The sequence below is a fragment of the Dysidea avara genome, chromosome 1 (genome assembly GCF_963678975.1).
Source record: "Dysidea avara chromosome 1, odDysAvar1.4, whole genome shotgun sequence".
Taxonomy (NCBI): Eukaryota; Metazoa; Porifera; class Demospongiae; order Dictyoceratida; family Dysideidae; genus Dysidea; species Dysidea avara.
Window position 1 is genome coordinate 55,306,957 of NC_089272.1, and position 15,718 is coordinate 55,322,674.

Here is a 15,718-nt window from a genome sequence, read left to right on the forward strand (position 1 = left end):
TACTAACTGTGAAGACCATGAAAGTTACGTACTGTGAAAACTTCCGGGTATAAGGTATACTTGTACTGTTGACTGTCCTCACTGAAACCACAGCAATTTTAACATGCCATCACATTACATTTATTGTTCAAAACAAATATTGCAAACAAGACATCTGCTACTAGGAAGTAACATCATTCATTATAGTCAGTGTAATTTGAGTACATATTATCAGTGTGGTGTGAAACTTAGCCACAAACCTCCTTAGCATTGCAGCTACTGTCTCATTTGACCATATTTAGTATTGTTTACCTTGAGTTGTGAAAGGGAAACCAAAGAATGCATGGGTGTGACCAAACATTACAAACCACCTTGTGTATTTGATTCATACAGTTATTATACTTGAGGGATATTATTCTCTACTGTGTTGGAATATACACTCTATGGTAGACTGCTAAGTTTGTTCTTTCTTCTAAAGTACTATTAGTCCTGAGGTGTATACAGCTAAAATCAGATACAGTAGGTTGTGAATATTTTGGGACAATCACACTGTGACAATCTCCTTAAATTTCAATTGGTCCCAAAGTGTCCATTATATAGATGTTTCAGTATTATTTATGACGACATATACTGTACTTGTTTCCTTCCCCCTCCAGCACAATTAAACACCTGCTGTCATATTCCTTACTTGACTGAAGGATGGGGTGAGTATGATTGCTATATATAAACCAGAGAATGTGTCATAATTCATCCTGTGATCTTAAAGAAATGTGATGCCAAAATATTTGAAGGGACAGATTGTATATCCTTGTTAAATATGTCCCAGGGCCTTACATCAGTACAGTACATTACCGTAGATTGGAAAATATTCGACAGTAAGAATATTTCGTAATTACCTCAACCAGCAAAAATAAATTACGCGAAATACTTTTGCTCTTGAATATTTTCTATTTGTGAAATATTTTTTGGAGGTTAAACCGTTGAAACACTTGAGGAATTTACATTGTTGGAAATGGAAGACTAATAGCCTACCGTCAGTGTCCAATATCTACCAGAATAAGTTTGTATGCCACTGTAGCTGCAATTTTATTATAATTATAGTGTCTAGTGGTCAAAGCTGACCTACGTATAACCTTGCCTATATCTCTGTCCGGCACAACCTGGAATGAATTGCATGTTCATTGTACCTGTTATCGATTTTATCCTATCTTTAGCGCTTCTTTCTGGCACAAGAAACACATAGTGACTACTATGACTACAGATAGTAAAGAGTGTGCCGCTATGCTACTACAGTGCTAACTTCTTAGCCCAACAGTGTGTTGACCACGAATACAGCATCAATGTGAACCCATGTTTAATTATTTGCTGTACAGAAATATTCACTGGTAAAATATTTTCATGATTTGGGCTGTCCGCCAAAATATAACACATCGAATTTATTTTATAGCTAAATTATCTTGAACAAAAATTTCCTGATTTACGGTACTTCCTAAACAAGCCTTAACATCTGGTACAATACTTTGTTGTGTAATGTGACATCATAAGGTAATGATGTAATAATCAGGAGTACACTCTAGTGATCTGTAATAATATTGATAGTGTGATAATCGTATCGCAGTGGTTCATTATCGTGATATGATTATAGCTTGTGATTATCGTGAGCACCAATATTATACATTCTTACCTTGCCGAAATTACTCGAACAAGCATTCATTTGTTTATTCAATTATGTATTCTAATTGTTTTCTGAGATTGAACTTTGCTATATTTTGGCATGACATATACGCTGTATGCATTTGGGTATACAAGATGTGCCTTTACCGTGTTTATAGAAAATAAGTAAAATTAGAGCTACAGTATGCATCTTATCATTTGGATTTACTATCGTGGTAACTATTGTATCGTGATGCAATTATCGTGATAAATCGATATAGTTGCAAACTTTTTATCACACATCACTAGTATACTGCTATTAAATAAAATGCTTGTGTTTCATCCCAAAACTTACTGAAGACACAGTGTACTGGCATAGCTGTAATTTTCCCTACTGGTACACATTTAAAGTGTTCTATTATCACTACAGTATATCCAAAATTTATTGTCAGACCAATATGTGACTGGATTTTGAAAAATCACCCTTATGGGTGCATTGTTAATTCAGAGAAAAACTTATTTTAATAATTTAAAGCTTTGTTACTCACCAGCTTTGGCAGCTACACGTATGGATTTTCACCAAAGATAGAGCAATTCACAACCTTTAAGAGCACCTGGTGGCCAAGTAGAGTTTTCCACCATTTTAGATAGGTTTTTTGACCAGCGTTGCTGTATCATGAGTCCTCAAAAAGGGGTGGAGGTGGGGGTGGCAGGGCAGGCAAGAGATAGACTACAAAATGGACGAGAATGGTAATTGAAGGCACCAGACCACAAAACAGCCCATCAGGGCAGGAAATAGACTGTTCACAGACCTGTACAGACGTCTGGTGTGGTTATATAAGCTGCCAGAAAAACAGTCCACTAAAAGCAAACCTGACAATTTGAAGGTGAGTTTGATATGGAATCGTTAGCCTGATTGTACAGCAACTTCATGTTGGTGTTCTCACTTTTGGCTCTTGTGCCCATATGATCGATTTAGCTAAATCTGTTGTTTGTTATAGCTGGTGATAGCATCACAGTTTCTGTGTAACATGTGCCAATTTTGACATTTTGCGGGTGCTGTAACCTACAAATATTAATCCAAATGAACAGAAAAATTATATAGTATGAAAATTTTCCGATTCACAGTAGCAGGTAACAACATTATGTGGTAAGGCACCACAGAAACGCTAACAGGCAGTCGACTCTCACCTAGCGACCTTTTCTCAAGTGATGAATTCGCAAGTGTATTCATTTATCAATTGTCCTCAGTTATTCTCACTAATATTAGCCATGGTTTCTTGCTAGTCATACTTGCACTATAAGTTTTGCATTGCATACTTCCATTTAGTTACTGACATGCACTACTGTATTTCACTGGCCTAGTGAAATCATCGAAGGTCAATGGCTTTGCTAGTGCTGCACTGCCCTTTTAATATAAAGTGTGAAACTGTAACACTGTCAGCCATAAACGAGTGTTGTGATGGTTGCTTTTTATTATTTATTAGCTTGTAGATGTCCTTACCCTGGTTCACGTAGGCCTCAATACCCTCATAGGATTGAGCATTTATTGTAAAATATTATGAAGTTTTTTTGCTATGTATTATTATTGTACAGTGTATGTATTGACCAGTTCCCAAGGTGTCCTTGCTTTACTGTACATCCACACATTAGCAACTAATAGAACAGTCACTCATTCTATTCAGATAATCAAGGTGTACAAGATAACTGAGTATTTACTGTACTGTGTATTGTACAGGATCACAATGAAGATGCAGCAGCTACTATTTATGACTGGATAGTGTGTGTGGCAATGTGAGACCTTCAGACCACCCAGAGCACATCACTTTGCAGTGGGTTAGTATCTGTCTCTCAGTGTGTATGTCCCTCCATAATAACATTATAGGATATGTTCGGAAGATGGACCATAGTTGTCCATGGGGAGGAAGATGATCAGTGTGCTACTTGTGGTGACTTTAGTTAACAACTATGTGGGAGATAGTTCTCATCTCATCTCATTTACACTCAACGTATACACAATGAGCCTTATTCATGATTACAAAAAGTGATGTCATAATCGGTGATGGTAGAGACTATGCAGTCAACAAACTGAATGATTTTAGTAGTTTGTTGAACTTGGAATCATTAGATAATAATGGTAAGAGGTAGTAAACATATTGTGTCAGTGTGAAATTGAAGTACCTGGTGATAGCAGACCAAAGTTACAGGGTCGGATTTTGAGGGGGGGAACCCCTTCCTTAAGTTAGTACTTGGCCAATAAAACTCTAAATTTTCTATGTGTATCAAAAGCAGACTTATATCAGGCACTGTGCATCAATGCCAACACAAATAATGTCTATGTAACTATACCTATTGTTCAACTCTGTTCCAGGAGAGTGTAGCTGCTGTTTCCTCAACAGTTCTTCCAAAAATAGGTTTTGGTTGTGGGTTGCATCTCCAATTACAAAAGTTTTAATTGTGGATTTGTTTATGATTAACATTGTTTTCCACTATGGCTATGAGAGGTGATTAGTGTGGTTTTTACCGTAGTTCCACTGAAAAACTGCTAAAAATGCTGCAGATTCACCTTTGGGTCTAATTTTCAAAAGTTTTCTTGGGGGGAGGGGGTGGGGCATTACCCCAGACCCACTGATTGGCATGCTTCACATGTTAGTGTGCTTCTAATGTAGCCATTATTCCAAAAAACTAATTTAGCCGTGGATACTACATGTATCTTACCACTAGGGCTTGTGAGAAGGCTTGATATCTTCTAATGTCTGCCTAGTTACCTATGTTCCTGTCCAACTTAGCCCCCCTCCCAACTCTTGAAAAATCCTAGATCCTCCCCTAAGTTATGTATTAACTGGTATACTAATACGCTCGGCTTCATTGTACTGGAAGTATGTATAATATTATATGCCTCACCTGTGTCTTTCTTTACGTTATCATAACATAATAAACTGTCATCTCTCCCAGTACCTCTCTGTATAGCGTACCCCTACTAGTGCTGCCATTTTTGTTTTGTGATCTGTAATTGTAGAGAAGGCTCATATGTTTACAATTCCATAATTCCGTACCACACACATGCGTGTGTCATCTTGACTACACATAACGCCATGTACCATTCAGGCTAGAGACATACCCCACCACCCACACACACACACACACACACACACACACACACACACACACACACACACACACACACACACACACACACACACACACACACACACACACACACACACACACACACACACACACACACACTCACTCACACACACACACACACACACACACACACACACACACACACACACACACACACACACACAATGACATGTGCATACATACTGCTGTATAGAATCATACACACACCATGTGTGTATACATACAGTTTCACCTTGAAGAATTTCGTTATTCTTGGTAGCCAATACTACGAGGCTATTCGTACACGCATGTTCACACATCAGTTTGTCCTGTATGTGTGTACAGTTCATCTCATTCAGTTCATTATCACTAGTACATACACTCCATTAGGATATTGACCACTCTACTATTGTTTGAGTGTATTGGACAAGTGAGTGTGATACAGTGGTCGGTGTCTACTGATTATATGCAATCATGTTCTGTTAGCACTGTAATGTACAGTACTGTGTTGTCTTAATGTTAGTAAGTTTTTTTTTTACATGTTGTGTTTGCAATGTTGTTTTTAGGTGTGTACTCTCCTTTGAGTTTGACTGGAGTGCAGTAGAGATAAAATAATTTGGACTTACTTTCATACATGACTGAATAAATGGAGACAGGCTGCATCAGTAGTGGGTCAAAGTGTGTGTAGTGTGTGCGTGCGTGCATGCGTGCATGCATGCGTGCGTGCGTGCGTGCGTGTGTGTGTATGCATGTGCTTCATGGTACAGTGGATTTGTCACAATAACTTCAAACTCTGGTGTCTAGTTATGTTGTTTTCAAGAAAATTTCCTCTACATGTAGTTGTTGGACCTGGTGTTAACTGTGATAGCAAATGTTAACTGTCCGTGTCTCACACAACAGGTGAGGTTCAGGTGGGACTTTTGAGTGCCTGCACCTTAGCTAAAAGTTTATAACCTCCTATCTATACCCATGAGACAAGGTACAGTCTCCTGGTGTGCCCCCAGGAGGATATTCCTGGATTGAATCATAGCACCTGAGCCGTACACAAGTGGTCCAGTATTTAGGTGTGGCCATGTGTACATGATTTGAGTGCACGTGTGTGTGTGTGTGTGTGTTTATTGTTAGTAATAATAATATGTGTTTGTGTACATAATTACATGTTCGAATTAACCACACCCACTCATATTCCACAGGTCAATGCTACTATGGTTCATGTCATGTATTAAGGCCGCCTCAGGCATCACAATCAGATTTTGCAGTATATAGTCTCACATGATCACGTGATTTATTGTTAAGCGAATCATTTAATTTTGTTGCTTTGATATGATCTTGTAATTTATTTTTATTTTTATTGTCACTATTTAATTATTTTGGTACATGTATATATCATTTTGGATGTGTATTGGTCGGTCTACAACTGTATTACGTTATTATACACACTGTAACACACACTACAGGCCCATACTATGATGTGATAGCTATAGAAGTTTCATGAATTTATGCTTGAAAAACGTCTAGATCGTTAACGCATGCGCGTAGGTTTACATCATGTAGGAAGGACCGAGACGTCTCGTGCTTTGGCTCCTCGCACCTCGTTGAAAGTCCTTCAATCGGTTACCTTGTTAGAAGCGATACGTCGGTCTACTAGTCTGACTGTTTGGGAATTTATAGAAAGGTTAGTTATGCTCTACTACGTACACATGTACATCTTGTGTGTACCCATAATATCTATGGTGTACCTAAGGCATTTAGTCATATAATGCATGTGCGGGAACACAGCATAATTCATACACAAATACTGACTGTATTTATTCCATCTATGTTTTGTTGTTGGAACTAATAGTCCAAATATTCTACCTTGGCTCAAACAAAAACAGACCACAGTCCCCAATAGTGAATAACAGAGTCATTTATAGATTTGAGGTTCGTTTTGTCTCATTATAAGGAGTTTTTTTAAAATGGTTGTTCCAATACTGAATAAAGACAGAGTTAGACTATGTAGTATTGGAACACTATTTTTGCTGTGGAATAAGTGTTTCGTAGCTAGATAATTTTAGGTGTTTGTGTATCCATATCAAGAAGTTTGCGGAGATTTGGTCCAGCGGCACCGATTTGTTCACTATAAGTTTTTGTTTTTTTTCACTATAAGTTGCATAGTTTCTATTGTACTGACACTTTGTACTCACATATCTTTTCGCTCAAAAGACGAATTTCAGATTCGCAAGTACCATGAGAAAGAGCAACTCTTGGCGAACAGGATGAAGTTCAGTACACAAAAACTCCGCTCATCATTTTCACAATAAAGGGACACAATCATCTGCAATACATTTCAAATGGGCATTTTTGATAATTCTAATAAATTCATTCATATCTCGTGACACGTTTGGATTATCCCGGATTCGCTGCTAGATTCGTTTAGCTTATTCTTGAGCGATTCCAACAAGCCATAGTGAGCACTTATAGCATAAACTATCACTCGTCAAAACGATGGCAAAGTTGGAGGTTAAATATGTGCGTAATTCTGAACGAGATTATTACTTTGATTTGGCGTGGACTCCGTTTGGCTAGGTCTGACTAGTAACGCATAGCAAGGCTTTAACTATAAATCACTTCTTAGAATTAATACAGAGCTTTAGAACGATTTTATTATAGAACTTCTGTATGCGTACTAAGGTTGTAATGTTCCGGCCTGGATCCAGTATACCTGTCATGAATACACTATACGCAGCACAAACAGCCTTTGATAACTCCTTTAAGCAGAAATGTCTCAAAACCTACAAAAGTGAAAAAACAGCAACAGTAAAGCCTTTAATCAATGAAATATAACAAGTTAAAATAATTAAAGCTGCTAAATTGCTTTGATTATAATTGGACAAATCACCCAAGCTGGCCTGAAATTCCGTTTTTGAGCCAAACTTCCTGATATGATTTGTGTACGTCTGGTTATACCATTGAAGGCGGGTGAATCAAGTCGCACGTGCACGCACACCCGTACATTCAGGCCCCTATTTGGTGATTATTAGTTTCTCATCCAGCCTTTCTAATTATTATGATGCAGGCGGGATGGTATTACCATTATGCCATTATTTTGTAATATTAACACACTGATGTACAGACCTTGTCCAAATTGTCTTTCTTTCTACAAACATTTCCTTCACCAGCTGATTCTAGCTACTTTTCGTGATCGCCAACTGTTTTTCAACAGTCAACTGAAAGCCTGCTTTGATGAAGTCGATAGAACACGATTGCAACTGGCACTGCAGCAATTTGCTAAGAAAAACAACAATTCTCCTGGCAATATATAGCGCATTGTAGCGTTCATCAACAAAAAAATTATAACAGTTTGGTATCACGTGTTCTTCTGAGCATGCACAGAGTATAGTAAATAATGGCTTACCATGTGGTAGCTTAAGATGGATGCGGGTGGTGGATGAGAAGCTAATAATCACCAAATATGGGCCTCAGTGGGTGGGGCAGCCGCTGCTTCACAAAAATATCGTCGTGTCTCTTAATGGTGACATTAGTGTATGGAGTACATTTCAATTTGTGCAACTATGTGACTGATGCTTTTCAGTTAATTCTCTACAGTATGGATATAATTATGCTGTAATCATAGGACCCAAAGGTGTAGGTGTGGCCAATGAAAAAACACTGATCCCCCAAAACCAGCCTTAACTGCCTTGCCGACGATGAGGAACAAGCTGCTTTCAGATTGACCTGAAACGCTTTCAATAAGTTGCTATAGAATTTATTAATTTATATTAAACGGAACTGATTTTCTACTGACTGACTGCCTGCGGACTGACTGAATGACTGATGGCTTCAGATAAACATAACTCAGTAACGGCTAAGCAAGAGGGCTAAGGTTATGGGCTTGATTTTTTCATTACAGTATTTGATGTCACTTTAATTTGGCCTGAGAGGTGCCTTTTGGCATACCACGGTATCAGTGTAGCTACAGTCAGGGCTGGTGTGAGCACTACGGCCACTGCCATAGCAGATTTTCACAGCCCAAGCCAGTCATGTGAGCGCATGCCTAGCTAAGGGGTTATTGCATAAAGCGGCCTATGGCCTTGCGGCCTTAGATCTTGGTGATCACGAGAACGTTAGTAGAGTGTGATACAGCTACTGTTGCCCCAAGTAGACTTGTGTTACAGCATAGAACCATAAACAGATCGATACTCTCTAATACAACAGTCACCTACATGTTTTTACAATAAAATACTCTAATAGAGCATTCACAAGTTAAGCTAGCTGAATGGCTGCATTTAAACATGGCAAGAAATAACAGCTTGGCTTGTTTACTTAAACTTTGAATACTGCTATTGTGACTACCTTACAATACTGAACTTCAGAAAAACCCAACAATCTGCATACCATGCTCTCTAGCCAGCTACCAGATGATCCACGAAACAGGCAGGCTGCAATAGCGGCAGCAGCAGGCCAACCATATCGATATTAACGGTACCTTTTCACAATTCTGCGGCATGTTCTACATTAGAAATATCATATAGTCTGTATGTCATATTTACACCAGCTTAATTTGCGAATGCTCTATTAGAGTATTTTATTTAGGTGACTGTTGTATTAGAGAGTATCGATCTGTTTCTATGCTGTAACACAAGTCTACTTGGGGCAACAGTAGCTGTATCACACTCTACTAACGTTCTCGTGATCACCAAGATCTAAGGCCACAAGGCCATAAGGCCGCTATATGCAATAACTCCTAGCTAAGCTAATATAGCTATACACTAACAAGGTAGCTACGTATAGTAGTTACGTCATCATGACATACACTAATTTATATGTTTATAGACAGACACCAACAACCATTCTAACCTTTAATGCAGTAAAAGGATGAGCAACTGACTTCACGTTACCACTTGCTTATCCTCTATTATATTCATGTATCTAATGATCAAAGCACGTGATGACCAGTGCGGTGGACGTTCTTACAGCTCTGCTGGAAGGTAGGGTATTATTATTATTATTGGGGGTACAGGTAAGGAGGCAAATCCTGTAAAAACCTGATCAATTGTATAAACGAAATTAGACTTTACAACATATAGAAAGGTAGTATGACAGCTAGGGAAGAAAAGCCAGTGTAGCTATGTATGAAGCAATATCTTTGAAATCAACTCTTGTAAAGTGTTAAAATTGCTTCAGAATGTGGTTTACAACACTAAAAATTCGAAATTTTCCTGCCCCCAGATCCCCCCTAGAGGGGCATGCCAGAGTGTTTCGCGGCACAGTCACTCATTGTGCTTCGCACACTCATCCGGCACAATCCCTGAATCTAAACCTGGCTTGTTGCCTGACCAGCCACTAAGAGCTTCCACCGGCCCTGACAATGCATTCTTCATGGACGTATACCAGTGTCCTCCTTTGTGACCTACAGTTCATCTTGGCTCACAGCAAAAGGTGTCGATTTGGCAGTAACATGTGATGACTCCCCTTCATAACAGAAATCGTGTATTTTCATAGTGGCTACTTTGATTGCAAATATTTCTTGATTTGTAATGCTGTGTAATGGATTGAGCATAGCTGACAATGAAACATAATGGATACCTCACTTAAGAAGAGCACAGTAGGGATAGGAAGTGTTAGTAAAGCATAAGTTAGCACACTGTTTTCTCTAGTAGTTGTCACAATAATAGCTTGTGCAATGTAATTATATTATGTGTTTCATGTCAGTTCTTTGCACTGACTGTTTAAACATACAGTATTATTAGTAGTGCATCTTGTGCTCTTGTTTGTCAGTCATCAGTACACTGTTCTTTGATGAATGTCTAATCATGTGGCTCAAAAATTTAGGCCTTATCAGAAGATTCTATCTTGTCTTCATACCAGTATAGCTTTGGTTTCAGAGTAATCCAGCACACTCTTTACACCCTCCTAACAGTGGCGTAACTAGACTTGTACCGACACCAGGGCCCAGTGCAATAAGTTAAAGTCGTATTCACAAATAAAGCTATTACAGTAGTGAAATTATCGAAACGATAATTATTTCTAGAGACGCTTATACCAATTACCTGGTAGTTTGAAGTGGTTTTACTATAACGAAAGATAATATAGCTGTTTTGAGCCAAAAATGTGTGCTGTTGTCAAGGTCTCGATCGATCATTCGGTGAAATAGTCTTTTTTACTACTCTATTGCTAATTCCGTGGGTGTGACTTGATTGCTGACACCCAGGCCTGGGCCCGGGTAGGCCCGGGTTTAGTTACGCCACTGCTTCCTAATGTGGTTATTACATTGTAGCAGTGGTCATGAGTCTACTAAAAGTTCACAAGTGTAGATAGTGAATTTATTACAATATGACAATTGATACAATATTAAGTTTCCTATTAAACTACACACTTCAAATAGACATAGAAACAAAACTGGCTAAGCTGCCTCCCAACAGAAAATTTGTGTTAAGTTCACAATAATGAGAGGATGTGGCCATAACATAATTCACTTACCTCTTGATACAGTGTACTAGTGGTTTGTTTATTACAAAAAACAGCCTGTTGTGGTCGCACACACATTCCTGTTATTGTGTACAAGGTTAGGTTAACCAATTTATCTAGTTAAAAGCTGAAAAATTGCAACTGGTTGACAATTAAAGCCATTAGAAATATCACGCTCGTAACTACGCACAGTACCAAGGCAACTGACCAGCACAAGCAAAACACAGATGATTTTCAAGCTTGTTATGTCACATTGAGAATTTGTACAGAAAGTCTATAGCTAGGCTAACTATTTTCATACCTCAACAAGAGAGGTTGTCCACACCTACAGATAGATTTAATCCCTATAGCTACTTTAGGGATGAAGTGTCTATTAGGATATTTGTAGGTATAGACATCCTCTCTAATTTCACTGCTTTTTATCTATTTCTTTGTTTCACTAAACAACTTTAAAATAAATTCCTAATTTTTACTTCTATTTCTGTGTTTGCCATAAGAGTGTTAAATTTCTTAGGTAACATTTTTATGGTTTGTAAAAAGTAAATTTGCAAGTGTATGCATATTTTGCATTACAGAGGAATCTTTCCTACTGGGATCAGAGGTAGAAACTGGTTGCAGATACTTGAAGAAAGCCATCATATGATTACAAGCTGGCACCTGCATCATCATGTCACACATTACTGTGTACATTATTAGGATTACTAGTATATTAAAATTTTAATTTAAAAATAAAACAGGGATCCAAGCAGTAAAAAGTAGTGAAATAAGAGATGAATGATGGTATTATGGCATATAGCTTGGTTTGAAAATCCCCATAATTATATTGACATGATTTTGTTCAATGCCGAAGTAGGGATTTTCCCACCAAGTTATGCTCGATCATTCATCTCTTGTTTCACAACTTTTTGTTGTTAGATCTCAACTTCTTTTTGAAAAAGTTAATAATCTTTAGTATTTGGTGTTTTGTTATAGCATGCAGCTATACATGTATGATTGTTCTATTAAGGAAACTGCTGTATTAGACTATCTCAAGTGAGCCTTTCACCTACCAGGGCGATACAGCTAGGTCAATAATAATAGGGTGTGCCATCATGATGGATTGTTAAGAAATGTGGTCTCGGTGTTCAATCGTTATTTTAATTTAATCAACCAAGACTAAAATAGAGATCCAAGCAATGAAGAGTAGTAAAACAATAGACGAATGATAGTATTATAGCATAGCCCGGTGGGAAAATCCCTACTTTGGCATGTTATGGCAACGATTTTATTCAATACCAAAGTAGGGATTTTCCCACCAAGCCATGCTGAAATACCATCTTTCATCTCTTATCTCACAACTTTTTATTGTTGGATCCCTATAGTCAGTGCACATTCACCTGAGCCCTCATTTCTTGTTAATAATTCTTGTTACCAGACCTTCAGCACTTGTGCTGTAAAGCATTATTAAATAAATAAGGGCCAGCTGCTCAAACATTTAGTAGCACTGTGAAGCCCTTCAAATTCCGGAACTGTTAAGCAAAAAGGAACTTTGATATGGGCAAGAACAAGTGAGTTATGAGGCTTTAAAAATATCCCTATTAGTATGGATTCAACCTGTTTACAACATGAAAACATGCTTGTTCCAGTACAAAACCACTGGGAATGAACACATGTACACGTTCTCCTCTTTGATATTACTATATTTGGCAGGGGCTCAGGTGAACACGTACTGACTATAGTATAGCAGCACAACACAAAAATTGTGCACTTTTTCATAAAGGTATGAAACTTTCCACATAAGTAGTACTCTTCACGACATAATTTTTTTGATATACTGTCAGCACAGATCTGACCTTTGGTGACCTTTATGGTCATGTTTACCCAGAAATTTGATTATTTTTATCTCCCTGAGGCATTAATTAACTTGTTAAAACATGGTGCCAAAATAAATATCTTGTTGAACGTGTTGTATCTTTACCACTACCCAGTTGAACACAACATGACACACTCTAATTAATACACACTAGACACACATATGCGTACATTCCAATGTGTATATATATAACACTCCTCCCCTCTAAGAAAAGAAATACACAATCTAAGAGAGAGAAAAAATGGAGGATTTAAACAATGTAAATACAGTGTGTGTGTGTGTGTGTGTGTGTGTGTGTGTGTGTGTGTGTGTGTGTGTGTGTGTGTGTGTGTGTGTGTGTGTGTGTGTGTGTGTGTGTGTGTGTGTGTGTGTGTGTGTGTGTGTGTGTGTAGTAACAGTTATGTCCGGTTATGGCAGTTCCTCAATTAATCGACGTGGTGGTCGACGGTCTCTTTGGGGACGTACTGAAGTTGTTCCTGGTGTGGTACTCATGGCTTTGTCAGACTCCTCTTCTTCGACCACCACCAATGGTATAGGATCATCAGCATCAGCTACACCACTGTCAGGTATCAGGACTTCTTGCTGTGGCTGTGTACCTAGGCGAGGTTTCAAATGATCAATGTGAGCTTGTCTGGTGTACCCATTAACATCAACTTTATAGGCTAGGGGACCCAACTTTTGTACTATGTCAGCAGGAACCCACTTGCTAGTTGCTGACGGCCGCAAGTCTCGAAGATATACTGCTTGTCCTGGCTCAAAAGTATGGGGTGAGTGACTTCCAACATGCTCCTCTGTGGCAACAGCCATTCTTTGTGACAAACATGGATGCACCAATGACAGCCGTGTCCTAGGTGCACGGCCAAGCAGGATCTCTGCTGGAGTGCAGCCTGTTACTGAGTGAGGGGTATTACGGTAACTAGCTAAAAACTTGGCAATTTTTGTTTCAATTGTGTCCAGTTTGCTAGCCTTGTTTAAGGCTTGCTTCACTGACCTAACCATGTCTTCTGCCAACCCATTGGATGAGGGGTGGTATGGTGGCACTCTACGATGGGTGATACCATTGCTGGTCATGAAGTGGCGAAATTCTGTAGATGCAAATGGTGGTCCATTGTCTGACACCAGTGTCACTGGATGCCCATGGGTTGCAAATACACGCCTTAACTTATCAGCAGTTTGTTTTGCAGAAGTTGAAGCCACCATAAACACCTCTGGCCATTTAGAGAAAGCATCCACAGCAACCAAAAGCAACCAATTCTTCCAATGGGCATGATCAACATGTATACGTTCCCAAGGACCGTGTGGGACTAACCATGGGTGTGCAGATGCAGTTGGAAGAGCAGAAGCTGATAAAAAGCACTGTTGACACTTCTTAGCTAGACTCTCAATAGCAGAGTTAAGTTGGGGCCACCACACGTAACTCCTGGCCAACGCTTTCATGCGGCACACACCCACATGATTACTGTGAAGTTCATCCAGAAGCTGTGCACGAAACACAGTTGGAATCACTACTCTGCTGCCCCAGAGAAGACAACCATCTACCACTGTAAGATCATTTCTCCTATTGTAATATGGTAGGAGTGGTTCATCTCTCTTACTTGGCCATCTACCATGCTGTACCGCTTTAATGACTATGGAAAGTGTTTTGTCCCGTTGCGATGCCTTAGCAATCTGTGGGGCACACACAGGTAACTGCTCTGTGTCCACAACCACATGCACCCACTCAGCCCCATCACATTCTTCAGTAGCACTGGGTAATCTGGATAAACAGTCCGCGCAGTGGTTTTGCGTACCTGGTGTATGTTCAACCTTGTATTGGTATGCACTCAAGACCAGTGCCCAACGTTGCATCCTTGCAGCTGCAAGGGGGGTATACCCTCTTTCTCACCTAGTATCTTACACAATGGTCTATGGTCTGTCACTAATGTGAAACCTCTCCCATACAGGTAATGATGGAACCTACGGACCCCAAAAATGATTGCCAATGCTTCTCGCTCAATCTGTGCATAATTCTGTTCTGGCCCTGTTAATTTCTGAGATGCATAAGGTATTGGTCGGACATCACCATTCTGCATTACATGGGCCAGGCATGCTCCCAGTCCGTAAGCCGAAGCATCACAGAATAGCTTTATGGGCTTCTTCACATCATAGTGGACAAGCATACTTCCTTCACACAAAAGCTGTTTTGCTGCCACAAACGCCTTTTGGTGCTGTGCTTTCCAAACCCATGGGTTATTCTTGCGCAGCAATTGGTGGAGCGGGTGTAAGGTGTGGGACAGTGCTGGGATGAATTTGGAATTGTAAGTGACCATTCCCAGGAATGACTGTAATTCTTGTCTATTCTGGGGGGGCAGGGGCCTCATGTATTACTCTTACACGGCTCTGTGTTGGCTTAATTCCTTCGCTGGAAATGAGGTACCCCAAAAATTCTAGTTCATTCTGAAAAAAAACACATTTTGCTTTGTTCAGGCGTAACCCATATTCACGAATTCTACCTAATACTTGATGTAGGTTTGCCTCATGCTCAGTGCGAGTATGGCCCGTAACCAGAATGTCATCAATAAAATAAACTACGCCTGGAATCCCGTGGAGAACTTGGGACATGGCTTTTTGCCAAAGTGCTGGGGCTGTGGATATCCCAAAGGGAAGCCCAGTATA

At 39.3% G+C, this 15,718-nt stretch overlaps 2 protein-coding genes and 1 long non-coding RNA gene across 4 annotated transcripts in view; 2 read left to right on the top strand and 1 right to left on the bottom strand.

Moving 5' to 3' along the window:
• The window catches only part of LOC136236181 (uncharacterized), a 179,563-nt gene that overhangs the window by 108,667 nt on the left and 55,178 nt on the right, over nt 1–15,718 (top strand). The window lies entirely within an intron of this gene.
• The window catches only part of LOC136236255 (uncharacterized), a 157,619-nt gene that overhangs the window by 54,572 nt on the left and 87,329 nt on the right, over nt 1–15,718 (bottom strand). The window lies entirely within an intron of this gene.
• LOC136251129 (uncharacterized) lies at nt 588–6,272 on the top strand. The gene is made up of 5 exons (XR_010698951.1): nt 588–683; nt 3,371–3,468; nt 3,518–3,769; nt 5,328–5,439; nt 5,955–6,272. It is a non-coding gene; the product is annotated as an uncharacterized lncRNA (long non-coding RNA).